Source organism: Stegostoma tigrinum, chromosome 22, assembly GCF_030684315.1.
Source record: "Stegostoma tigrinum isolate sSteTig4 chromosome 22, sSteTig4.hap1, whole genome shotgun sequence".
In the NCBI taxonomy this organism is placed as follows: Eukaryota; Metazoa; Chordata; class Chondrichthyes; order Orectolobiformes; family Stegostomatidae; genus Stegostoma; species Stegostoma tigrinum.
In genome coordinates, this window is record NC_081375.1 from 17,217,372 (window position 1) to 17,229,489 (window position 12,118).

Below are 12,118 nucleotides of genomic sequence, written 5' to 3' on the forward strand. Positions count from 1 at the left end.
CTGAATCCTAATAGGAACAATTAAAGTTTTTTTTTGTTTTGAAACTGTGTGATGTTTTAGCACTGAAATCTGAACAGCAGCTGATTCACAAAAGTGTGTGGCATTTGCATCACATCAATGAGGTTGTGTTCATTGTTTCCTGATTGTTAAATGCCTCAAGGTGTGGCATATAGGGATATTGTTAATACCCTACAGCATTGTTCAGGCTATTTAACAGCACTGACTGAACTAATAAGCTCATATGGACTACACCATAAACCCACTGTGACAGTGGGAAGAAACTTCTCCTGAGATGTCCAACATGTGGTCAGCTGGCTGGAGAGTTGCTGTGAGATACACACTACGTCTTCCAGGGAAATTCCCCATAAACTACCCACCATAGGCTTTCCCTGAGTTAAGTCACTGGGAAGATAATAGGGTGGAGGGCGAGCAGAAGTTCCTCCCAGTAGCAGCTAGTGACCAATTCAAGCTTGTTAGTTCTTAGTCTCAGGTACACCATATCGAAGACTGTGCCTACTGCCGGAACAGCACCCTCAGAGTTCCAGAATTATGGCAGCCTCAAGACAGAGGTGAGTGAGATCAAGGGGAGTTGGAGTTTCCTGGTTTGAAGTTTGTGGGGATAGGTGGAAGGTCGTTCTGAAACAGCTACCTCCTTCTTCCAATATTCAATCCCTTGATCAGACAGAGATTATCTACGATAAATGGCTCTCCCAAAATATGATAAGCTGCTCGCATGGCAGCAGTTGGTAATGCTGCATTAATCTTGTGAACTTATAAATTATGAAGTGAGGTAGGCCTAGGCCCCTTCAGCATGCTCTGCCATCCAATAAGAACATGGCTGATCTGTTTGTTTTTCAAATTCCACATTCCTGTACATCCCAATAAGTCTTTGATACCACTGCCTAGTAAAAATCTATCTACCTCTGCCTTAAAAGTATTCAATGATCCCATTTCCACACAGGTAGAGAGTTCCAAAGGTACCCATTGCCCGAAGAGAAAATAAAGTCTCTTCAAAAGGGAGGTCCAAAAGGGGTGACTCCAAATTTGAAATCCCCCAATTCTGAATTGACCTATAAGAGGAAACGTCCTTCCTACATCCAGCTTGTCAGGATCATTCAAGGTCTTATACAGCTCAAATTGTTTTCTGAAAGCCAGTGGAAACAAACCCAGCCTGTATAACCAATCTTCATTCTATGTATCAACTTAGTAAGCCTTCTCTGAACTGTCTCGAATGCATTTACATCTTTTCTTGGGTAAGGAGGTCAAAACTGCACACAGCATTGGAATGTGGTCTCACCAATGCTGAAGCATAACATCCTTACTTTTAGGTTTAATTCTTCTCACAATAAAGGGGATGGGATGCTATCTTGATTGCAAGCTGTCCCTGAATCCGAATATTTTGTGATTCATTTATTGATACACCTGGGCTCTTGCAGGCTAGTTTGGAGTGAATTTGGATGGAGGTCTGAAGGCAGGTTTGAATACGTGATGTTGGGAAAGTAGGAGAAAGCACCATCAGGATGGCTCTGGTCCACACGTGAGGAGATTTCACAATGAGAGGTTAAAGAGTGATCACAAGCTAATAAAACCAAGCACAAAAAGTAGCATGACCGCCTTCCCCTTCACTCGGCCAGCCGTGATAATGTGGCTTTCTTTTTAAACATGCCACTTGAAACTTTTGAGTGTCTGCAGTTTGAAGCGCCCTGTCTGTCCCCCGCATCCTGAACTGTGCTTGTCTCTCCTAGTGAGGTTGCCAGGCAGAATTCCCATCAGATTGCTCTGGTGGGCAGGTCAGGCGCTGGAATTTGCTCTGATGATCATGAATTTTGTACGTCTGGAAGATTCCAGCCACTGTCACTTGTGGTATGTTCTGCTCCTTTTATGGGTACGTCGTTCTTGGTGCAACTTTATCTCTTTATCTCTTTAAAAACAGTATGAACATTGTGTAATGTTCCTGACTTGTATTTAATATGTAAATTTACAACCAGAGCAGATTCAGCACAGCTGATTGCAGAATAAAGACTGCAAGTAAATTTGCATTTATAAATTGAATTAGGGTGGTGATGGCTGTGTAGTATTATCACCAGGCTATTAATCCAGAAACCCTGGTAATGTTCTGGGGACCTGGGTTTGAGTCTTACTATGGCAGATAGTGCCATTTGAATTCAATAAATGTCAGAAATTAGAAGTCTGATAATGACAATGAAACCATTGTTGGTTGTCAGGAAAAACTAATGTCGTTTCGAGAAGGCTTTCTTTACCTGATTGGGCCTACATGAAACTCCGGATCCAGAGCAATGTTGTTGTCTCTCAACTGCCCTCGGGGCAATTGGGGATGGGTAATAAATGCTGACCTGGCCAGTGATGCCTCTTATCCTGTGAATGCATAAAAATAATTAATTGTGTTGGCTGAGTTGAATCATTTTGAAGTTCTCGAAATAATAATCAATAATGCATTGACAATATGTAACATGGTCAGAATATTAAGGATGGTATATGGGCAACAAACTCACCTGATGATGGGGCGGCTCTTGTGTCACAGTGGTGGGATCTCTATCTCTGGGCCAGAATGTTAGGTTCAAATTCCATCTGCCATGTGCATTTCACAAATAACATTCCAGCCTGCCCCACCAGAGGTATAAAACCTGGACAACAATAGCACTGGAGTTAGCCCCTATGGTTGACAGGACGAATGGCAAAGTGAATATTGAAGCAACAACTTAATCAATAAACTGACTACATTTGACTCTGAACTACTCAGCTGTGGTCAAGGTAAATTTCAGCCACAGTACTCATCCTGCGTCTAAATTCTAAAATTTGAAAAATTAATTAAAACTTAGAAACAATTGCAAGTCAATTTTATAATACTAGAGTAAAAAAAACTGGGCCTGGGTTTTACCTACAGGAACATCCAAACAAGTTAAATCTATGGAGGCGACAGCTTGAATAGACCTACGTTTTAGGCGGAGTTTTATTTTGACTAGGGAGTGATAGAGTCAAGATCAGAATTTGGCCATGAAAGAGAAAATTAAATTAGAGATCACGAAATAACATTCTGATCTTTGCCACTTAGAATGGGCAGGAGGTAGATTTGAAAATTTAGCTTATCTCGTGTAAGATTTCACCTAATTCAAGGCAGATCGTTAGCTTAGCTGATTTTTGATTTGATTTGATTTAGTATTGTCACAAGAACCAAGATACAGTGAAAACTATTGTTTTGCATGTTAACCAGACAAATCATACCTTACATAAGTACATCAGGGTAATAGAACAGAATGCAGAATAGAGCGTTACTTCTACAGAGAAGGTGCAGAGAAAGATCAGCTCTAATAGATGTGAAGTCCGCTCATAAGTCTGATAACAGCGGGGAAGAAGCTGTTCTTGAATCTATTGGTAGTTGTTTTCAAACATTTGTATCTTTGCCCAATGGAAGAGGGTAGAAGACAGCATTACTAGTGTGGGAGGGGTCTTTGGTAATGCTGGTTGCTTTCCCCAGGGTGCGCTAAGCGGAGGAGGTACTGCAAGTTAAAGCTAACAGAGTGTGTTCAATGCCTGTAATGGCTGTGGTAGTTCATGGAACCAACCCACCTCACTCTATCCGATGCTTGTGGAATGCGTACCCTCAAACTAACAGTCTCTGCTTAATGGAGAATAATGCCTATGGTCCTTTGTGGACTATAGCTTTCTAACTACAGTTCAAGCCAAGCATAGTTTAACATTTGATGCTACACCAGAGAAAATATTCCAAAAGTAATTCATTGACCGTAAAGTATCATGGGATATTCTCGTCGTGGAAGGTGCTATATTAATGCAATTCTATTTTTCTTGAGCATACGCACTTAATATTCACATTCCCGATAACTGCTGCGCTCATCAACATTTGAAGTACACACTAGCTACACATATCATCATATTGATTACAGAACAGATTTACGTATCCGGACCTGATGCAGGAATCATTGTTACTTCCCTGAAAACCACAAAGCCCATGTACCGACCTTGAATTAGATTGCACATTTCTTTGGAGATTATCTCCTCTGTTGTATATGCCCCATAAAGATGACAAGTACAAATGCTATAGTTTATGGCTTGTGCAAAGAAAGGCAACTAAAGCCTCTCTTGGTCATCACAAAATACAGACAAATATGTGCTTCTGTTTAATTTAAATACTCACACCGGTGAAGAAACAAAAAACAGGAAATAATGAAGAAACAGCAGGTTAGGCTGAAATCCGCAATCATACCCTCACCACACCCACAAAGTGTTATTTAAAAAGCAGGAAAAATGATGAGTAAAACCTTCCAAATTCCTCTGGGGCAGCAGAGATCTTCTTCACCTACTGGTGACAGGAGTTTATGCCTCAGAGGTGCAAATCTTCAGTTATCGTGTTCCTGCTGGAATAAGTTTGAGTGAATTTCTAATGCAGAAAATTTTTTCATCGTCTTACAGAATCAAAGAAAGGATGAAGAAGTTCAGAGTATTCAGAGGACTAAATGGTACAAACAGAAACCATAGGAGTGTCTCTTACAGACGTAACTCATCAGCGTGACTTCTGGAGTCTGGTTGTATGGAATGTTTTGGCAGTGCAACTGTTAATTGTAGTCTGGATGAATCATCTGTATTTATGTTGCTACTGTTTCCTGTTAATCACGAACTTGGAAAAAAGCAAATGCCAAGCTGTGGGTGGCATAGGGAATGGTGAAAATAATATTGTTTAAGTAACATTTCCATTAGTAGATGTAGTTTTGCTCTCATTCTGAATTAGCTTAAAATGATCAATGAATATAGGACCTGGCCAGTTTCTGGGAATCTTATTGTTTTGATTTATAGCTTTCAGATCAGTAATGGAAATCTTCAGTTCTAATGGCTGCTGGAAATACACAGAAACCTTGTAGTTAAAGAAAATGTTTACGTTGTGACAGGAAAGCTCATCAGTTCATGAACCTGTATTACACTGAAGTGGGTATCTTTTTGTCTTTAAAGCTCTTTTGCACTGAATTTTGTCGAAAATCAAGTAAGAGAGAATTGCAAACTGATGCAACAGCATCATCAGAAAACATCAGAAATGTACGAAATAGCATCATGAAAATAAACTCAATTCCAATCTGTGTATCTAATATCCTGCACATGATGATTCTTGGGAGCACCAGACTAACATTTACCTCTAAAAATAAGGCAGCAATAACCAGCATTTATGTAACGCCACTCATATAGTAAAACGTTACTGGCAGTTAACTCAAGCACTAAGCTGCTTCAAGAGGACAATAGACGAAAGTTTATTTAATGAGAAAGGTTAAAGAAGTGTTGTCCTGGAGTAGAGAATGGTGGAATGGTTTAGGGAGAGAATTCCAGAGTTAAGAGACCAGGTAGCTAAAGGTATGGCCATCATTAATGAAATGATTGCAATAAGGCATGTGGAAGAGGCTAGAATTGAAGGAACACACTGCTGTTTGAGGGTCAGGAAAGTTGAAGAGACTATAGAAATTATGAGGAGGTGAGGACAAGGAGGAAGTAAACATGGAGATATTGCTGGAGGAGGAGTTAATACAGGCCACAAAGATGATGTGTGACTAAGACTTCTTTTAGAATAAGCTAGCCCATCTTTGGCTGCTTTCCTGGCCTGGATCTTTCTCTGCATCTACCCACACTGTATCTCCTTTCTTGGGTTATTTTAAAGAACAGCAGGTGAATACTACCTGGTATCCCGGCCAACATTCATCCCCCAGAGGTCATCATGAAAACAGTTGATGTGATAACAAACGCATTGCTGTTTCTGGGATCTTGCTGTGCATGCAATGTTTGTTACATTCTCTCCAGTATAGAGCATCCTAGAGAGGGAGAAAATCTAACCAACAAGACACAGTTTGTGATTCCACATTCCAGCAATATCTGGGCGATTACCCTTTAGTGTGCGACCCTCTGCAGAGCTGATTGAAAAATAGTTTATTGAGGATTAGACTATTATTTTATTTTAAATTATTACGGGTCTGATTTGAAATGACTTAATTCAGTATCTAACACAGATCATCAAGGAGCTTTGAATGTGTTGTCGTTTAATTGATGGATGAAGCTGTGATGAGTTTGCATAGAGATCCGGGTAATATTGTTGAGTAGATTGCCATCGGCAGAATTTATGTGTTTATGAGTAAGTCAGCAGCTAGTTATTCTGAGTTTAAAACTAAACTAAAGAGGGTCAAAATCCTTGAACTTCCAACATAACTGCATCATACATGTACCTACAACAAATAGACTGTAGTGTTTCAAGAAGGCAGCTCCGTACTTTCCTCTCAAGGGCAACTAAGGGTGGGTAAAAGATACTGGCCTAGCCGGCAATGACCATATCTCATGAATGAATAAGACACAGCACATGTACCCAAGATTTTGTGCGCCATCGTGCACTCGGTGCCAAATGTGCCCCACACAAAAGGAGTGGGTACCAACATAGATGAGTTTTAACCGTCTCAAGTTTCCCATGTGGCAGGCTTATGGTTCTACGAATGGAACGAATAACTTAAAGACGACGTGAGGGGCTGTGAAGTGATAAGTTCACATCTGCTTGTGAAGTCTGAACATCAGTAGGTTGTTTCTCTAATGAACTTGGAGGTTGGGACAGATTGCATACTTTAGCAGTTTGAATTCTTATCACTAACACGTGAGGATTCACAGACTGGCTGAACCGATAATTCCGATGATGCTGTTGCATCAGTTTGCAATTCTCTCTTACTTGATTTTCGAACAGACAAAGTAAACTTGGCCATATCACCAAGTAGCTTTTCACAAACTCAAGGTCCGATCTGAAAGAGTTTTGTTCATGTTGTTTCCATATCCTGTGCTGTGGGCTAACACTTCTGAGGCTCATCTGGCCTAGATATGCCAAAGAAGGTCATCACGGTACAATGGCAATTTGTTCTGGTGAGAAAAGAGATGATGATCACAATTCTCAAATGGTTTTCATACATGAGCACACAGGTTGGCGAGAAGAGACTGTATGGGGTTTTGTACAGGGTAATCAGAATCTGTGCTGTAAAGTCGGTGAACATTACTTGTGCTCGATTTCTGGGCACCAGAATATTCAGGATTGTGGGTAAATCCAGTGTGAATCCAGATCCAATCAAATGAATACCACCAGCAGATCTTGAACCGGTTTCATACTGGTCCATATGGGTTTTTCCCTTTGGTTCCATAAACAGACTGATACACATTGAGAAGGAGATTGGCATGCACATTGTAAACAATTCTCACACTCGCACAATTTCTCTTTCAATTCCTCCCAGTTCCTACAGACAAAGGGGGTGGCCATGGGTACCTGCATGGGCCACAGCTATGCCTGCCTCTTTGTCGGTTACATGGAACAGTCCCTCTTCCACACCTACACTTGCCCTAAACCCCACCTCCTCCTCCGTTACATTGATGACAGTATCAGCGCGCCTCGTGCTTCCACGAGGAGCTCAAACAGTTCATTCACTTCACCAATACCTTCCACCCCAACCTCAAGTTCACCTGGACCATCTCTAACACCTCTCTCACCTTCCTGGACCTCTGTGTCTCCATCCTGGGCAAACACATAGAAACCGATATCCATTTCAAGCCCACCGACTCCCACAGCTACCTGGAATACACTTCCTCCCAACCACCTTCCTGCAAAATTGCCATCCCCTATTCCCAATTCCTTTGCTTCTGCCGCATCTGCTCCCAGGATGAGGCAGTCCACTCCCGCACATCTCAGATCTCCACATTTTTCGAGGACTGCAACTCCCGCAACCCCCACCCCCACAGTGGTTGAGAACACCCTCAACCGTGTCTCCCGCATTTCCCACAACTCATCCCTCACACCATGTCGCCGCAATAACAACCAAAAAAGAATCCCCCTCGTCCTCACGTACCACCCCACCAACCTCCAGATCCAACGCATCATCCTCTGACACTTCTGCCATCTGCAATCCAACCCCACCACCAAAGACATGTTTCCCTCCCCACCCTTGCCTGCTTTCCAGAGGGACCACTCTCTGTGTGACTCCCTCATCCGCTCCACACTCCCCTCCAGCCTCACCACACCCGGCACTTTTCCCAGAAACTGCAGGAAGTGCTACACTTGCCCCTACACCTCCTCCCTCACCGGCATCCCAGGCCCCAAGATGACTTTCCACAGCAAGCAGATGTTCACCTGCACATCTGCTAATGTGGTATACTGCATCCACTGTACCCGGTGTGGCCTCCTCTACATTGGGGAAACCAAGTGGAGGCTTGGGGATCGCTTTGCAGAACATCTACACTTGGTTCACACTGAACAACTGCACCTCCCAGTTGCGAACCATTTCAATTCCCCCTCCCATTCTTCAGATGACATGTCCATCCTTGGCCTCCTGCAGTGCCATAACGATGCCACCCAAAGGTAGCGGGAACAGCAACTCATATTCTGCTTGGGAACTCTGCAGCCCAATGGTATCAATGTGGACTTCACAAGCTTCAAAATCTCTCCTCCCCCGACCGCATCCCAAAACCAACCCCACTCACCCCCACCTCCCTCACCTGTTCTTCCTCTCACCTATCCCCTCCACCCACCTCAAGCCTCACCCCCATCTCTTACCTTCTAACTTCATCCTACCTCCTTGACCAGTCCGTTCTCCCTGGGCTAACCGATCTCCTCCCTACCTCCCCACCTACACTCACCTTTACTGGCTTCATACTTGCCTCTTTGACTTGTCTGTTTCCTCTCCTCGTATCTTCAATCTTCAATCCACCTCCCCTTCTCTCCCTATTTATTTCAGAACCCCCTTCCCCTTCCCCATTTCTGATGAAGCATCTTGGCCCGAAATGTCAGCTTTCCTGCTCCTAAGATGCTGCTTGGCCGACTGTGTTCATCCACCTCCATACCTTGTTATCTCGGAATCTCCAGCATCTGCAGTTCCTATTATCTTTAATTAAAACACAGTACTCGTTAAACTTCAGGAGCATTTATAAGATTTTCTTGAGAGAAAGAAAGAGAAAATTTATATTTACTAATCACAAGAAAAATAATGGAATGTGAATAAATTACACTTGGAAGTCATAAGACCATAAGACAAAGGAGCAGAAATTACACCATTCGGCCCATCGAGTCTAGTCTGCCAGTCAATCATGGCTGATAAGATTCTCAACCGCATTCTCCCGCTTTCTCCATGTGACCCTTGATCCCCTTGGCAATCAAGAACCTATCTATCCCTGCCTTAATTAGACCCAGTGACCTGACCTTTGGAGCCTTCTGTGGCAATGAATTCCATAAAATCACCACTCTCTGGTTGAAGACGTTTCTCCTTATCTCTGTTCTAAAGGCTCTTCCCTTTACTTTAAGGCTGTGCCTTTCTGCCTGTGCCTAGTCTGTCCTACCAATAGAAACATCTTCTCAATGTTCATTCTGTCCAGGTCATTCAGTATTCTGTGACTTTCAATTAGATCCCCCTCGTCCTTCTAAACTCCATCAAGTATAGACCCAGAGTCCTCAAACATTCCTCATATGTTAAGGATTTCATTCCTGGGATCATTCTCGTGAACCTCTTCTGGACCCACTCGAGGGCCAGTGCACTCTTCCTGAGGTGTGGGGCTCAAAATTGCTTGCAATACCCTAAATGTGATCTGACCAGAGCTTTATAAAGCCTCAGCCCTGCTTTTCTATTCTAGTCCGCTCAAAATAAATGCCAAGATTTTATTTGCCTTCCTAACTACTGACTCAACTTGCAAGCATACATTAAGCAAATCCAGGACTAGAACTCTCAAGTTACTGTGCACTTCACTTTGAGTTTTCTCCCCATTTAGAAAATCGCCCATGCCTCTATTCTTCCTGCCAACGTGCATGGCCTCACACTGTCCCACATTGTATTCCATCTGCTACTTCTTTGCCCACTCTCCTAACTTGCCCAACTCCTTCTGTAGCCTCCCTGCCTCCTCAATACTCCCTGTCCCTCTACCTATCTTTGTATCATCTGCAAACATAGCCATCTCAATCATTCATGTATAAAGTGAAAAGTTGTCCCAACACTGACCCTTGTGGAACATTACTAGTCACTAGCTGCCATCCTGAGAAGGATCCTTTTATCCCCACTTCCTGCTTTCTGCCAGATAATCTTCTATCCATACCAGCACCTTACCTCTAACACCATGGGCCCTTATCTTACTCAGCAGCCTCCTGGAAGGCACCATGTCAAAGGCCTTCTGGAAGTCCAGGTAGATAACATCCATTGGCTCTCCTTGATCTTCCTTGATAGTTACCTCCTCCGAAAATTCTACCAGATTTGTCAGGCATGACCTCCCCTTGATGAAACCATGCTGACTTCACCCTATTTTACCATGCACTTCCTAGCATTTAGAAATCTCATCCTTCATAGTGGACTCCAGAACCATACCAATGTCTGAGGTCAGGCTAATCAGCCTGTAATTTCTGTTTGCCTCACTCCCTTCTTAAATTTGGGGGCTTATTATTAGCAATTTCCAGTCCTCTGGGACTCTCCCTGACTCTAGTGATTCCTGAAAGATCACCACCAACGCCTCCACTATCTCTTCAGTTGTCTCCTTCAGAACTCTGGGGTATAGTCCATCTGGTCCAGGTGATTTCTCCATCTTCAGACCTTTTAGTTTTTCTAGCACCTTCTCCTTGGTGATGGCCACCATACTCACCTCTGTTCCCCAACTCTCATGGATTTTTGTGATATTATTCGTGCCTCCCGCCATGAAGACCGACACAAAGTACTTATTCAATTCCTCAGCATTTCTTTGTTTCCCATTACTACTACTCCAGTGTCAATTTCCAGCAGCCCAATGTCCACTCTGTCATTTATATATCTAAAGAAACTCTTGCATTCTTCTTTCATATTACTGGCTAGCTGACCCTCATACTTAAATTTCTCCCTTCTTATTTCTTTTTTTGTTGTCCTGTGTTGCTCTTTATATTCTTCCCAATCCTCTAGCTTCCCACTGCCCTTTGCCACATTATATGCTTTCTCATTTGCTTTTATACTCTCCCTGACTTCTCTTGTCAGCCATGGTTGCTTCATCTTCCCTTTAGTACGCTTCTTTTTTCTAGGAATGAATTTACTGTGTCTCCTAAATTACTCCCAGAAACTCCTGCCATTGCTGTTCCATTTGTCTTTCCTGATCGGCTCCTCTCCCAGTCAATTATGACCAGCTCCTCCCTCATGTCTCTGTAGTTGCCTTTATTCAGCTGTAATACCGCTACATCTGATTCAAACACAGATATAATGTTTAAAAATGGCGAGAGTGTTTGGCACAATAGAAAGATAAACAACATAGAGCTTAAAAAGATCCTCTGAGTTCTTGAATTTTTACAGTTGACCCTGCGACTACAACAGTTTTGTTAAAGTCTCAGGAGTAGGAAAGTTTTTAAAATTGTTCTTGGTGATTAGATGACTCTTTTACTTGCTCTATTACTGGCCCTATCCTTCAAGTGGATGAGAAAGAAATAGGGAACATAAGAATCTTCTATTCTTTGGTGTCCCCAGTCAATTTTCTTACTTATTGTCTCTTGCTCTGTCAAGCAAATATATTCTTGAAATATGGTTTGTTTTTATAATCCTGAATCTGGCTCCATTGTCTTTCCAAACTGAATAGTCTCAGGCAACCTCTTCATTTCCAATATTTATTACTTCTCATGTAAGCTGAAATTAAGCAATGAGATGCAATTTTTGTGATGCTTGATTTAGTTGGACCAATTTCAATATCTTTAGAGAAAGCTGTAATTATAGTTTAGACAATTCTATTTAATTTCCATTGATTTCTTGGAAGTAAGTCCACAAAGGCCGATATCCCATCACCAAGTCACCCTTTATTTACATGTGGAAAGTCTTTGAGACTGATGCAGAGTGAACAGGATGTCTGACATGCCTGTTTATATCTGTTAGCCAGGGCTCCCTGACTGGACCAGATTAACATCTCCAAACAGGGAACACTTATTCTGCGAGGTGCATCTGACTGACCCTGTTACAATCACTACAGCCGGAATCTGTAGTCAGGTGATCAGTGAAGATATTTTAGGTTTATGTTTGAGTGATAATGGGAACTGCAGATGCTGGAGAATCCAAGATAATAAAATGTGAGGCTGGATGAACACAGCAGGCCCAGCAGCATC